Below are 13,531 nucleotides of genomic sequence, written 5' to 3' on the forward strand. Positions count from 1 at the left end.
ATACAGTACACACATGTGATGTTTATAAATGAAACCAAATAATACGAGCCATGATTTTCTCAGTGATCACATCATTGAGCCATTCAGCCTTTGTTTTGCAACTAACGAGAACTGGTCATTTCAGATTTAAAAGTTTTGTTCTGGATTAAAATAATAAAATTTATAGAAAACATGGAATATTCAATAAACCAGAAAAATCCCATCACCTGAAGAAAAACACTTCCAGTTTTTATGTTCATATATTTTATAGTACTGTTTATATATAACTGCACATATGATGCATATTGAGTTTCTTCTTAACAGTACAAAATGGCATTTCTAAGATCTTCACAAGTATCATTGATGAGTATCATATTCTAATTCATCATGCATTAATTTACTTAATCAATCTGCTATGGTTCTGCATTTATCTGTCCTTTATATTCTTGTGGGATATAAATGACTCTGCCATGGGTATCTTTCTAGTGTTACTTCTTTACAATTTGTCCCCAAAATTGGGATTACGGGGTCAAAGTTTACTGATGTTTTCAAGCCTTCGAGTACACATTGTGAGGGTGTTTTCCAAAACATTTGTACAATTTTAGGGTTTCAACAGTGAAAAACTGTTAGTCACTTCACTCTAGCAAACACTGAGATTGATTAGAAAATCTTTCATTGATAACTAGTTTATAGTGAGCATATCTGGTGTATTTAGCACTTTGTTAAGTGCTGGTATTTTTAAAATGCTTACACGTACAATATCTCATTCAGGAAGACTTGCAAAAAAAAAGATGGATAAGCTATTATTAGACTCTTGTGTAAGTGGAGCATTTGAGGCCAATTACAGTCAAATAAAATGCCTACGGTCACTCAATGGAGGAGCTGAGAGTCTAGGTCACATTCTGCAACCCGCAGGCTGGTCCTTTTCTTTCTATCCCATCTGGCCTTGTCTGAATGAGTCCCTCTGTGCACTCATGCAGACAGAGTGACACTTTCCTACAGCATGAGGACAGGTGCACGGCTTCCATTTAGCTACCATTTTTTTTTTTCTGTCAAACACATCCATTATGATGGGTCCCACTAAATCCTTTTAGATTATGTCTAGGGCCATATTGGTATAAAAGGCTGCTAAGAGCTGAGATCACTCTTTAAATTATTGGGCCATTTACAGAAAGAGAAAACTGAGGAAGACACATGTGCCAGATTCATTATCACCCAGTACACTGGTTCATGTTCATCACTGTCAGTAAACCTATTGTGTACGTGAAAGGAGTATAGCACAAATCCATGTGTGTGCCCTAGCGCCTGGCAGAAAGCCAATCCTACTCGTTTTCTCAGTTTCCCTCTCATATTCTTTCTTCTTTGGCCACACATTGTTATTCTGAGATCAGAAATATGCAATGAAATCTCACTTCTACCTCTCACTTTTCACAGCAGGCTACCTCATTTGCAGATTGATTTTATATCATTAGCCAGTGATAATTAGAATGCTAACATTTTAATTAATGTAGTCATCATCAGTTGTTTTCTTTTGCTCTATGATATCCATTGCTACATTTTGAACTTATTTTTTAGACCACTGATGGATATAACAACACTAAAGAAAATGTTCTAAAAGGAAAAATCTCACAATGTTTACTCTAGCACATCTATTTCAATGCTTGCTTATTCTATGTATTATTTGTCCATATGCATAATATGCATATATTTATTAAATTTTGAAGTTATGTTGTATGAATTTCCCTTCATATGTCATGCAATTTGGGGTCTATGTTTTATCCATAATTAAGGTTTGTAATGGTTGTGTGAAATTTCATTGTATGCATATACAAAGTTTGTTTGCTATACATCATATGGAATAGGGGGGTATTTATAATATTTTTTCACTCTTAAAAAGAAAGCTGTAATAAATATCCTTGTGCGTTTGTAGGATTCTAAATTGAGGAACACTTCCTCATATTAATTCTATATTGAGAAGAATCTCCCTAAGATCACTCCCAAAAAGTGACCTCAGAGGGCTACAAAGTGTATACATTTGGCAATTCTTGATGCATATATCACAATTACCTTCCCAGAGGACAGTGCTATTTCTATTGATTCTTTTTCTGACAAATTTTATTTAAATTCCAGTCAGTTAACACACAGTGTAATATTAGTTTCAGGTGTAGAATTTAGTGATTCAGCCTTCCCATACAACACCCAGTGTTCATCGCAACAGGTGCACTCCTTAATCTCCATCACCTATTTCACCCATTTCCCACCCACCATGACTCTGGTAACCACTAGTTTGTTCTCTATAGTTGAGTCTGCTTCTTGGTTTTCCTGTCTTTTATGCCCTATATTCATATGTTTTGTCAATTTTTTCATATGAGTGAAATCATATGGATTTGTGTTTCTCTATTTCACTTAGCATAATACTCTCTAGCTACATCCACATTATTGCAAATGGTAAGATGGCATTATTTTTTATGGCTGAGTAATATTCCAGTGTGTTAGAGTGTGTGTGTGTGTGTGTGTGTGTGTAGTCAATGGACAGAAATGAACCCACAACTGTAAGGTCAAATAATCTTTACAAAGCAGGAAAGAATATCCAATAGAAGAAAGGTAATGTCTTCAACAAGCAGTGTTGGGAAAACTGGACAGCAACATGCAAAAGAATGAAACCTGACCACTTTCTTATACCATACACAAAAACAAATTCAAAATAGATTAAGGCCTAGAACTGAGACAGGAAACCATTACAATCCCATAGGAGAACAGTTCTTTCTTGATATGTCTCCTGAGGCAAAGAAAACAAAAATAAATAAATAAACTATTGAGATTTCATCAAAATATTTCTACTGATTCTTATAAAGCTTTCTGAAGCTGTAGACCATGGTTAACCCATTTTACAGTAGATTTAATTAGATTTAATTTTTTTTTTAATTTTTACTTGTTTTTGAGAGAGAGACAAAGACAGAGTGTGAGCAGGGGTGGGGAAGAGGCACAGAGAAAGGGAGACACAGAACTTGAAGCAGGTTCCAGGCTCAGGGCTGTCAGTACACAGCCTGATTCAGGGCTCGAACTCACAAACTGTGAGAGCATGACCTGAGCCAAAGTCAGATGCTTAACTGATGGAGCCACCCAGGTGCCCCATAGTAGAGTTTTAAAGTTGTCAGCTATCTAACATAATAAGGAAAGCCTACTGAGATATGTACTAGAGGAACACAAGTCCCTGTGTTAGGGTATGGCTTGTAGCAGATGATTCCTCTCCTCAACAAGTTCTTAAGGCAGGAAAAGTTGATATTTGGTCTCTCTTTTCCAGTTCTAAATTTCTTTTTTTTTCAACGTTTTATTTATTTTTGAGACAGAGAGAGACAGAGCTTGAACGGGGGAGGGGCAGAGAGAGAGGGAGACACAGAATCGGAAACAGGCTCCAGGCTCCGAGCCATCAGCCCAGAGCCTGACGTGGGGCTCGAACTCCCGGACCGCGAGATCGTGACCTGGCTGAAGTCGGACGCTTAACCGACTGCGCCACCCAGGCGCCCCTCTCTTTTCCAGTTCTAAATGGCAGGGTGGGGAAGAATCAGACTAGACCGAAGCTTTAAGTCAGGTCAGAGCTTTCGAGAGGTCCCTGGTTGTCTCCTTCCCCACTTTCATTAGACTGATCCCCCAGGATATCGTGACTCATAAGAGAAAGCCATCTCAAACTATATGTTTTCCTAAACTCTCACACTCTGAGCACAATGAGACTGGAGAAAGCCTGATAAGTATATGAAGACTTCAAGGAACAATATACCCTCTTTCCATGAAGATGCTAGAATCTGGAGTAAACACCGAATCTTGCCAATTTGTTGACAACTATATACACAGTCCTTTATTTCCTAAGTGGGTTTTGAAGAAGAGATTTCTGTGGCTGTGTTTCCATTCACATATTTGTTTAAACATTCTTATATCCAGTCTATTTGGAATTCTGTAACATGTTAATTATCATGGAGTTTCGGGACAATAAGTGTTTGATTAGTCTTAGATAAAAGATCAAGTCCTAAGTCTTTTCAGGTCAAAAGAATGTTTTGTGAAAACTAGTAAGGGAAATCTCACTCAAATGGACTCAGGAAGCTAGAAGAGAAAGCTGGAAGAGATAGCAGTGCCACTCAATATCAATTATGAAAAGATTTTCATTTACAGATACCAACAGAAGAATCATCAACAGGAAATCAATCAATTGCTCCAACAGGATAAGATGTACATTGAATCTTCTACAAGAAATCCACTGATTCACTTGGTAAGAAACCATCATCTCTCTTAACTCTTGCTTTCCTCTGTGAACTTTCATTCAAAACAACCCTTCCCAACCTCCTCCTTTTTCTCCATAAAATAGCATTTCTTCCAGTGTCTGCTGGACATGCCTATGTTTTTACCTTGGCTTGCTTTTTGCAAATTGCAATTCTCTTTCATTCCCAGCAGGAGGAAAATTTTGCTGGTTAAATAACTCACTTGAGGTTAAAACGTGTTATGCAGTTAGAAAGAGTGAAAAGATCTGTAGTTGTTCTTTGGAGTTTAAAATTTCTTCAAAGAAGTGACTTGATTCTTTGCAAAATCATTTTCATATTTGGTCAGTGTCTCTAGTTCTGTTGCCTTGGGAATTTAAGAAGTTAGGGAAAACATAGTTGGAATTACTTTATTGTTTGAGTAGCTTGCTGAACTAGCCAAACATTGGTGACCCTGCTCCCTTCCAGGGTAAAACTACTTTAAGCACATTTGAAAGGGAGGAAACCAAAAATATGGTTACAGATAATTAAAAGTTAACACATTCAAAAAAAATTTTTTTTTCTATTTCTCTAGAAACTGCTGTTGGAATTTTGATAAGGATTGAATGGATTCCATATATTGCTTTCAGTAGTATGGACAATTTAACATTAAATCTTTCAATATATAAAAATAGGGTATCATACATTTGTTTGTGTTTTCTTTATTTTTATCAATGTTTTGTCAATTTCAGTATGTTAGTATTTTGCCTGCTTACTTAGGTTTATTTCTAAGTATTTTATTCTTTTTGGTGTTATTATAAATGAGGTTATTTTCCTAATTTTCTTTCCAGAAAACCCATTGTTAGTGTATAAAAAGGCAAATGATTTTTTTTTGTATTTTGGTTTGTAGCCTGCATCACTACTGAGTTCACTTACTAGTTCTAACCATGTTTTAAATTTTATTTATTTATGGAGTTTTCAGGGGTTTCGGTATATTAGACCATGTTATCTGCAAACAGGAACAATGTTATTTCTTTTGTTCTGACTTAAATGCTTTTTATTTGTTTTTCTTGCCTACTTGCTCTGGCTAGGACTCCCTGTATTACACTAAAAAGAAGTGATGAGAGTATGCATCCTTACCTGGTTCCAGATCTTAGAAGAAAAACTTTCAGTTTTTTCACTACTGAGTGTGATGTTAGCTGTGGGCTTTCAAATATGGTCTTTATTATGTTTAAGTAGTTTTCTTTTATTTTAGTTTTTGATGTTTTACATGGAAGAATGTTGAATTTCATCAATTTTTTGGCATCTATTTGGATAATCATGCTAGTTTTATCCTTTATTCTGTCAATGCAGTATATTGCGTGAATTGGTTTTTATATGTTGAAACATCTTTGCATCTCAGGGATAAATTCTACTTGGTCATGCTATGTGATCTTTTTATTGTGCTGTTGAATTCAGTTTCATAGTATTTGTTGAGGACTTTTTCATCTACGTTTATTAAGATATTGGCCTGTAGCTTTCTTTTCTTGTGAGGTCTTTGACTTTGGTGTCAGGTTAATACTAGCATCATAAGACAAGTTTGAAAGTGTTTTGTCTTCTTCAGTTTTCTGGAAGAATTTGAGAAAGATTGCTGTTAATGCTATTTAAATGTTTGATAGAATTTATCAGTAAAGCTATCTAGTCCTGGGCTTTTCTTTGTGTAAATTTTTTTAATACTGATTTAATCTCCTTACTAGTTATAGTACAATCTGTTTAAACTTTCTATTGCTTCAGAATTCCATCTGCTGGTTGAAGTTCCAATAATTTATTTATTTACTTTAAATGATCTAGTTTATTGGTATATTAGTGGTTATATTAGTCTCCTCTGATCCTTTTTATTTCTGTGGCATCAAATTTAATGTCTCCTCTTTCATTTCTGATTGCATTATTTCAGTTTTCTTTTTTATTTTTATCAGTCTAGCTAAAGGTTTACTAATTTTGTTTATCGTTTCCAAAAACCAGCTCAGTTTTATTGGTTTTTCTATTCTCTATTTTGTCTACTTCTTCCCTTTGCTCTCTATTTTTACTCTGAATTTTTTTAACTTCCTTTCTTCTACACTTTTAAAATTCACAGGGATCTTGAATAGCCAAATCAACTTGAGAAAGAACAAAACTGAAGGCATCACAATTTCTGATTTCATAATATATTACAAAACTAAAGTAATTAAAATATTATGATATAGTATGATACTGGCACAATGACAGACATACAGATCAACAGAGCAGAATAAAGAACGCAGAAGTAAGTCCACACATATATGGTAAACCGATTTTTGACAAGGATGCCAAGACTATACAATGGGGAAAAGATAAGTCTCTTCAACAAATGATGCTAAGAAAACTGGATATGCACAAGCAAAAGAAAGAAAGAAAGAAAGAAAGAAAGAAAGAAAGAAAGAAAGAAAGAAATTAGATCCTTATTTCACACCACACACAAATTCAAATCAAAATAAAGATCTAAATGTTAGACTCTCAGAAGAAACTGTAAAATTCTTATAAGAAAACATAGCGGAAAACCTTCATGACATTATCCTTAACAATAATTTCATGGATAGGACACCAAAATCACAGCCAACAAAAGCAAAAATAGATAAGTAGGACTAAATCAAGCAAAAGCTTCTGCATAGCAAAGGAAACACTCAACAGAGTTAAACGGCTTCCTGTAGAATGGAAGAAAAGATTTTTAACTGTATATCTAATAAAGAGTCAATTTCCAAAATTTATAAAAGAAATTCCTACATCTCAACAGCAAAAAAATGGGCTAAAGACATGAATAGACCTTTCTCCAAAGACATACAAATAGCCAATAGATATATGCTAAGATTCTCTGTCACTATTAATCACATTCAAATCAAAATCATAATGAGATATCATATCACACCTGTTAAGATGGCTATTATCAAAATCCCTCCAAAGACAATAATTTTGATGATGATAAAAGGATATTGGAATTCTTGTACCCTTTTAATGAAACTGTAAAATGGTATATGCTTCATGTAAAATTGTATGGAGATTCCTTAAGAACTTAAAATGGAGCTATCATATGATTTAGCAGTCCCACTTCTGAGTATTTGTCCAAAAGAACTGAAATCATGATCCTGAAGAAATATTAGTACTCATGTTAAAGTGCTATTCACAATAGCCAAGATGTGGCAATAAGCAAATGCCTATTGACAGATAAATGGATAAATACACACACACACACACACACACACACACACACACACTGGAATATTGTTTAGCATTTAAACAGAAAAGAAAATTCACAGTATGTAACAATATGGATGAACCTTGAGAACATTATGCTAAATAAAATAAGCCAGCCACAGAAGAACCAACTGCATGATTCCACTTCCATGAGGCATCTAAAATGGTCAAACTCAGGAGTGCCTGGGTGGCTCAGTCAGCTAAGCATCCAACTTCGGCTTAGGTCATGATCTCATGGTTCATGAGTTTGAGCCCCATGTCAGGCTCTGTGCTGACAGCTCAGAGCCTGGAACCTGCTTCAGATTCTGTGTCTCCCTCTCTCTCTGCTCCTCCCCTTCTTGCGCTCTATCTCCCTCAAAAATAAATAAACATTAAAATTAATTAATTAATTAATTAATTAAATGGTCAAACTCAGAATCAGACAGTAGAATGGTGTTTACTAGGATCTGGGAGGAGGGGAAAATGGGGAGCTTCTAATCAATGGGTATTAGGTTTCAGTTACACAAAATGAGTAACTTCTAGAGATCTTCTGTAGAACATTGTGTCTATGATTAAAAGCACTGTTTTGTGCACTTAAAATTTTATTAAGTTGGTAGATCTCATTTTGAGTGTTCTTACCACAATAAAATAGAATAAAATTTAACAAATTTTACAATATTATCAGGTCATGTATTCCTATATTCTAATAGAAGTATCTATAGTCTTTTCTAAGCCTAAAAGTAAAAATGGTCTACTTCGGATTACCAGTTTGCCTTCTGCATTCAAATCTCCCTTCTGAGTAATCTGAAATATAGACAACATTGACACATTTAACACTACATATACTATTTACTCTTCTCATTGCTTCTGTATTCATCCCAGGCACATAACATTTATTCTGGTTCAAATTTTCTCCAGCACATGGCAAACAGGCTCATGACTTTGGATCCTACTTTGGTTTTGCCTGAAATTCTGCTTTTGCTTTGCTTTTGCCTGAGATTCCTCCATTGCTCCCACAACAGACAAAGTTTTGCTCGTCAGCTCTGGATTCAAAAAAATCTATTTTGCTGAGTTTTCGGAAGGCAGAGTCCCTTTCTTCCTGTTCTGGCTTTTGCTGGTAAATTCATCATTTAGTATATATTTAGTGGTTGTGATGTCTGCCTTACTGTCCACACGTGGGAGTGTTCTGAGGGCCGAGAACATGGCGTAATTGTCTAATAGCTAGTTCAGCTCTCTCATGTTGACCTAGCCCCCAGGAGGTGATCAATATGTTTGTTGAATGTATAAACTCTAAATTGTTGGACTCCTCCTATCCACAGACCAAACCTCACAGTCAAAAGTTTAGAACTACATTAGTTATAGAACTACATCCTCAGGGCTGTAATGATACATCAAGAACATCAAACATGTCTATGGAAATTTCCCAAAAAGAAAATATGTGTCAGTGTCATGTTTTTATCACGGTCTCCAATGGTCTGGTGCTGTGCAGAATTAACTCACATAGGCAGAAATGGGTATAATTGCAAGCCATGATTGAAAGTCTTGAAAATAGACAGCAAACAGCCTGCCTTCCTAAATCCATCCACACGGGGAAACTTGGTCTTTTGTGAAATAAACCAAAGTTACGAAAAGTCTTTAATTTCCTTCTTGGTTACAACACATTATTAAGTGATGCTATCATCTTCCCCTGTTTCCCTCTAACACATTTGGTTGGGGCTGGCTTTATTTTCTGTTTAATAGCAGAAAAAAAAATGTCATTAAGGAGATATGCAAATGGTTCAAAGATGGTGAGCTGAAGTAATTAAAACCCTCCATATGAAAAGCTTGATCAAGATTAAATTGTATATATACTTTATTCACACATACCTTTTCCCCCAAATCAAATTTAATTTATCCAATCCTATAAACCTAAAGTTGCACACCAGCAATTCATAGACTCATGCTGCATCAAGTTCTCATTTTAATCCAATGAAAAATTGCCAGGAAACCGAGATGCGGATTTTGAAACCCATTAATCAGGTTTTTTGACAAATAAGAAGCAAAACAAAAGATGGAAATATCATTTTATATAGAATTCCAAGAATATAGTAAGAAACCAACTAAGGTTTCCTAAGAAACCAACTGAGGTTTCTCCATTCTCAATGCAGCTATGTACTAAATGCTTTCTGGGGTTGTAAAGGCAGGATGACTCTTTCCTAAACCAGGAAATAACATCATAGCAAGAAAAGATAGTTTCGTATTGGGAACTGGAGGTACAGAGTCAGTAAATTCTGAGCGATGGAATATCCTTGAGAAGCATTTGTCTAGTAAATTTAGCACCAAACTTTTGAACTTCAGCATCTATAAATCTAATCTTACCCAATCTCTAATCATTTTAGACCAAAATCACTGAGCTACAACTTTCTGCTTTTACTTTAAAATCGTCTTTAAATAAATTGCTTTCCATCTGTCTTTTTCCCATTATAAATTTTTAAGACAGACTTTATTATGCCAACTCATTTTGGCTGTATTGAAAACAAATTCTTTTTGAGGGTGAGGTATCATCATTCAGATTCTGAAACTTCCTATTAACGCTTCGGAACATAAGCCAGAGTCCACCAGACACAAATTGTCAGACAAATGTCAAACACAGAAAGTTTGCATTGGCCATATTCTAAGGTCTTTTTCCCCCAGGGGAATATGATCGTCTTTGATAAGTAGGATCTTGATATCCCTACGAAGCTTTGCTATGTGAGTGAAACCGAGTGGTCCCAAACAGGACTTGCTGGAAGTTAAATTGTCATATTTAATGGCACCAAACTATGAATAACAACCATTTCATGAGCGCTTCAAGTACTAAGCATTGCATTTCATTTGGGATTTTCACAACCACCTTGTCCTTTGGCACTATCCCATTTTTAAAAAAAAAAATTTCAATGTTTATTTTTGAGAAAGCGAGAGAGTGCACACACACGCACAAGCTGGGGAGGGACAGAGAAAGAGGGAGACAGAGGATCCAAAGCAGGTTCTGCAGTGATAGCAGATGTGGGGCTCGAACTCAAGATCACGAGATCGTGACCTGTGCTGAAGTCAGTTGCTTAACTGACTGAGCCACCCAGGCACCCTAACATTCTCCCATTTTACAGTTAAAAAGATTTTAAATAATTTGTCCTTTCTATCATATGCCTAACATGAGATGAAATCTTAATATATGTCCAACATCCTGAACACCAAATCTCAAACCCATACACTGTTATTTCTTTGAAAAGGTGGTAGACACATCTAAAGTGACAACAAATGTTCAAAGGAGGAGTACACATTATCTCCTTGCAAGGATAAATGCATCTATGAAAAGTGGCTTGACTGACATTTGAAACCAAAGAACTATAAAATATGAAACCACGAGTCACTTCCTTCCTTTAAAAAATTAATTAAAATTCCCTCCAATACCTTTTACTATCTCCTTTACCAGATAGCAAACCCTCAACAATTTTCCTATAGTCTGACCCTTAGCTAAATCACTTGTTTTTTTGGAGACCACTAGTAGTTCTGGTTGTCTTCACCCTGGGCGTTCTTCACTCAAACTCCTCAAACACACCCTTCTCCTCCCATCTCTCTTGGCTCAACACATAAGCTATGTTCTCTAGGAAACTCCGGGGCCACAAGAAGAGGTCAAGTCCTCTTCTAGGTGTGAGTCCCCACTGTGTTGGATTTGTTTCCCTTGGCATGTAATTCAATTGTAATTAGTTGTCAGACAGGGACAAAATATAGAACGTCCTCAACTCATTATGGGGGTATGTCCTAACCAACCGATGATAAGTTGAAAATATCGTAAGTAAAAAATGCATTTAATACATCTAACCTACATCATAGCTTAGCCCAGCTGAACTTATGCATGCTCAGAACTTACGCTTACATATATCAGCCTACAGTTGGGCCAAATCATCTAACGCAGAGACTGCTTTATAATAAAGTGTTGACTATCTCATATAATTTATTGGATACTGTAGTAAAGTAGGAAGTGGGATGGTGGTGTGGGTACAGAATGCATTGGTTATTTACCTTCATGATCTGTGGCTGACTAGGAGCTGTTGTTCACTGCCATTGCCCAACATCATGAGAAAGGATGTTACCACCTTATCCTCCCGGGGAAAAGATCCAAAATAAAAATGTGAAATATCATTTCTACTGAATATGTATCACTTTGGGATCATAATAAAGTAGAAGAAAATTGTAAATAGAACCATCTGAAGGCAGGAACTGTCTGTATATGAAATCATGAGTATCACGAGCTTTCACTGCTATTCTCTGCCTGACACTTTCTGGAACTTCCTTGTGTTGACCCAGGTGTTGGATGAGTCAATGAAATAGAGGAACTATAGAAGATGACAGCCACAGAAAGAAAGCGAAGAGAGAGAGAGAGTATGAATTATTAAGTAAATGGGGCAAAATGTTAAAAAAAATGCTAAAAGCAAAATGTATATAGGAGTTTTTTGCAATAATGCAAGGTTGTAAGTAAGCCACAATAAATACCAAAATGTAAGCATACATAAAAACATGCGGTCAATAAGCAACGGGAATTTATGGGAAGAAAATCAAAATTTCTCAATAATCTCCAAAGATCAAAAGAATAGGAACCAATGATATTTTATGTTATTATATTTTATATAATAAATAAAATTATATTTTATTTAGGGAAAGTGAAACATTGTGAAGATCCAAACTCAACTCATTTAACAGAAATATGTTTAACTCAATCTAATTAGCACCAATAAATCTACATATCCACCCCTCAAGGGATTCTTTTGTTAGTCAGCTTATCCCATGGTATCTGATATATCAAAGGGTCTTGATAAAAAAGAAAAAATCTGAATGGATGAATGAACAATATCATGTCCTCCAATGTATAGTACATCTATACCTTGAATTCTATTCTAGTGTTGCACTTTATAGACTATATCAGGGGTCAGTAAAGAGTCATCTAGTAAATAATTTAGGCTTTGCAGATCTTATAATTTCTGTGGAAACTTCTCAACTCTGCTACTGTAATGCAAAGACAGCCATAGATAACATGTAAACAAATTACTGTGGCTATATTTTAAAAGAGAGAAAGAAAGAAAGGAGACAGAAAGAAAGAAGAAAGAAAGAAAGAAAGAAAGAAAGAAAGAAAGAAAGAAGAGAAAGAAAGAAAGAGAAAAAGAGAAAGAGAAAGGAAGGAGAGAGGGAGCAGGAAGGGAGGAAAGAAGAAAGAATTTATTGTAGACCCTAACATTTATTTATAGACCAAAAATTTTTGTAGACACTGGAATTTGCATTTCTTTGCAGCCACTAAAAAATGTAAAACAAAAAAAAAATTCATAGTATGTGTACTGTTCAAACACAAACAGTAGACCTGATTTGACCTATGAGCTAGGGTTTCCCAAACACTTGCCTATATCATTTTTTTGCTTGTACGCCAATCCTTTCTTAAGTTGTATATAGCTTTAGAGCAGAGCAGGTACTATCTTTGTACCTCCACTATCTAGCTATACATTGTAGAGATTTTTTTTTAAATAGGATACCAAATAGAGATCTTATGTGCATTGAATCAAAACACATTCCACTTAAATGAATTAATGTAACTAACTTATTACAAACATCCGTATATTAATAATTTTGAATGGAGAATGTCTTAAGTCATACATACATATTAACTTAACCTTTAAAATAGTTTCTTTTATGATAAAACAGAGGAAAATTTGTATTTAACACATAGCAAGTTTCCCTGAAATTTGAAGGCATTTATCTTCATAACTGTGCCATAATTTCCTCAAAATCACAGTTATCCCTAATTAACTGAGTATGTGCAGTTCCTCATACAGGGCTAGACTAGAGAAGACACTTAGTAGATAGTGACTGATGTGACTTATAAAGAAAATAAAGATTAAAATGGAGCTATACAGAAAAAACACAGTCAAAATGTCTGTATCACTATACATATACGAAACCCTGAAAATATTTTTTTCTAAATTGCACAGCTTCAAATGATTACAAAACTCTAAGTTTTTCATTGAAAAAGAGATCTGGCATATTTATTTTTAATAAAAATAAAAATAATTAAGATCATGGATTTTATTCAA

Source organism: Lynx rufus, unplaced genomic scaffold (genome assembly GCF_022079265.1).
Source record: "Lynx rufus isolate CCGP_SWC_20201006 ecotype Redwood Valley unplaced genomic scaffold, mLynRuf1.p SCAF_2, whole genome shotgun sequence".
NCBI lineage: Eukaryota > Metazoa > Chordata > Mammalia > Carnivora > Felidae > Lynx > Lynx rufus.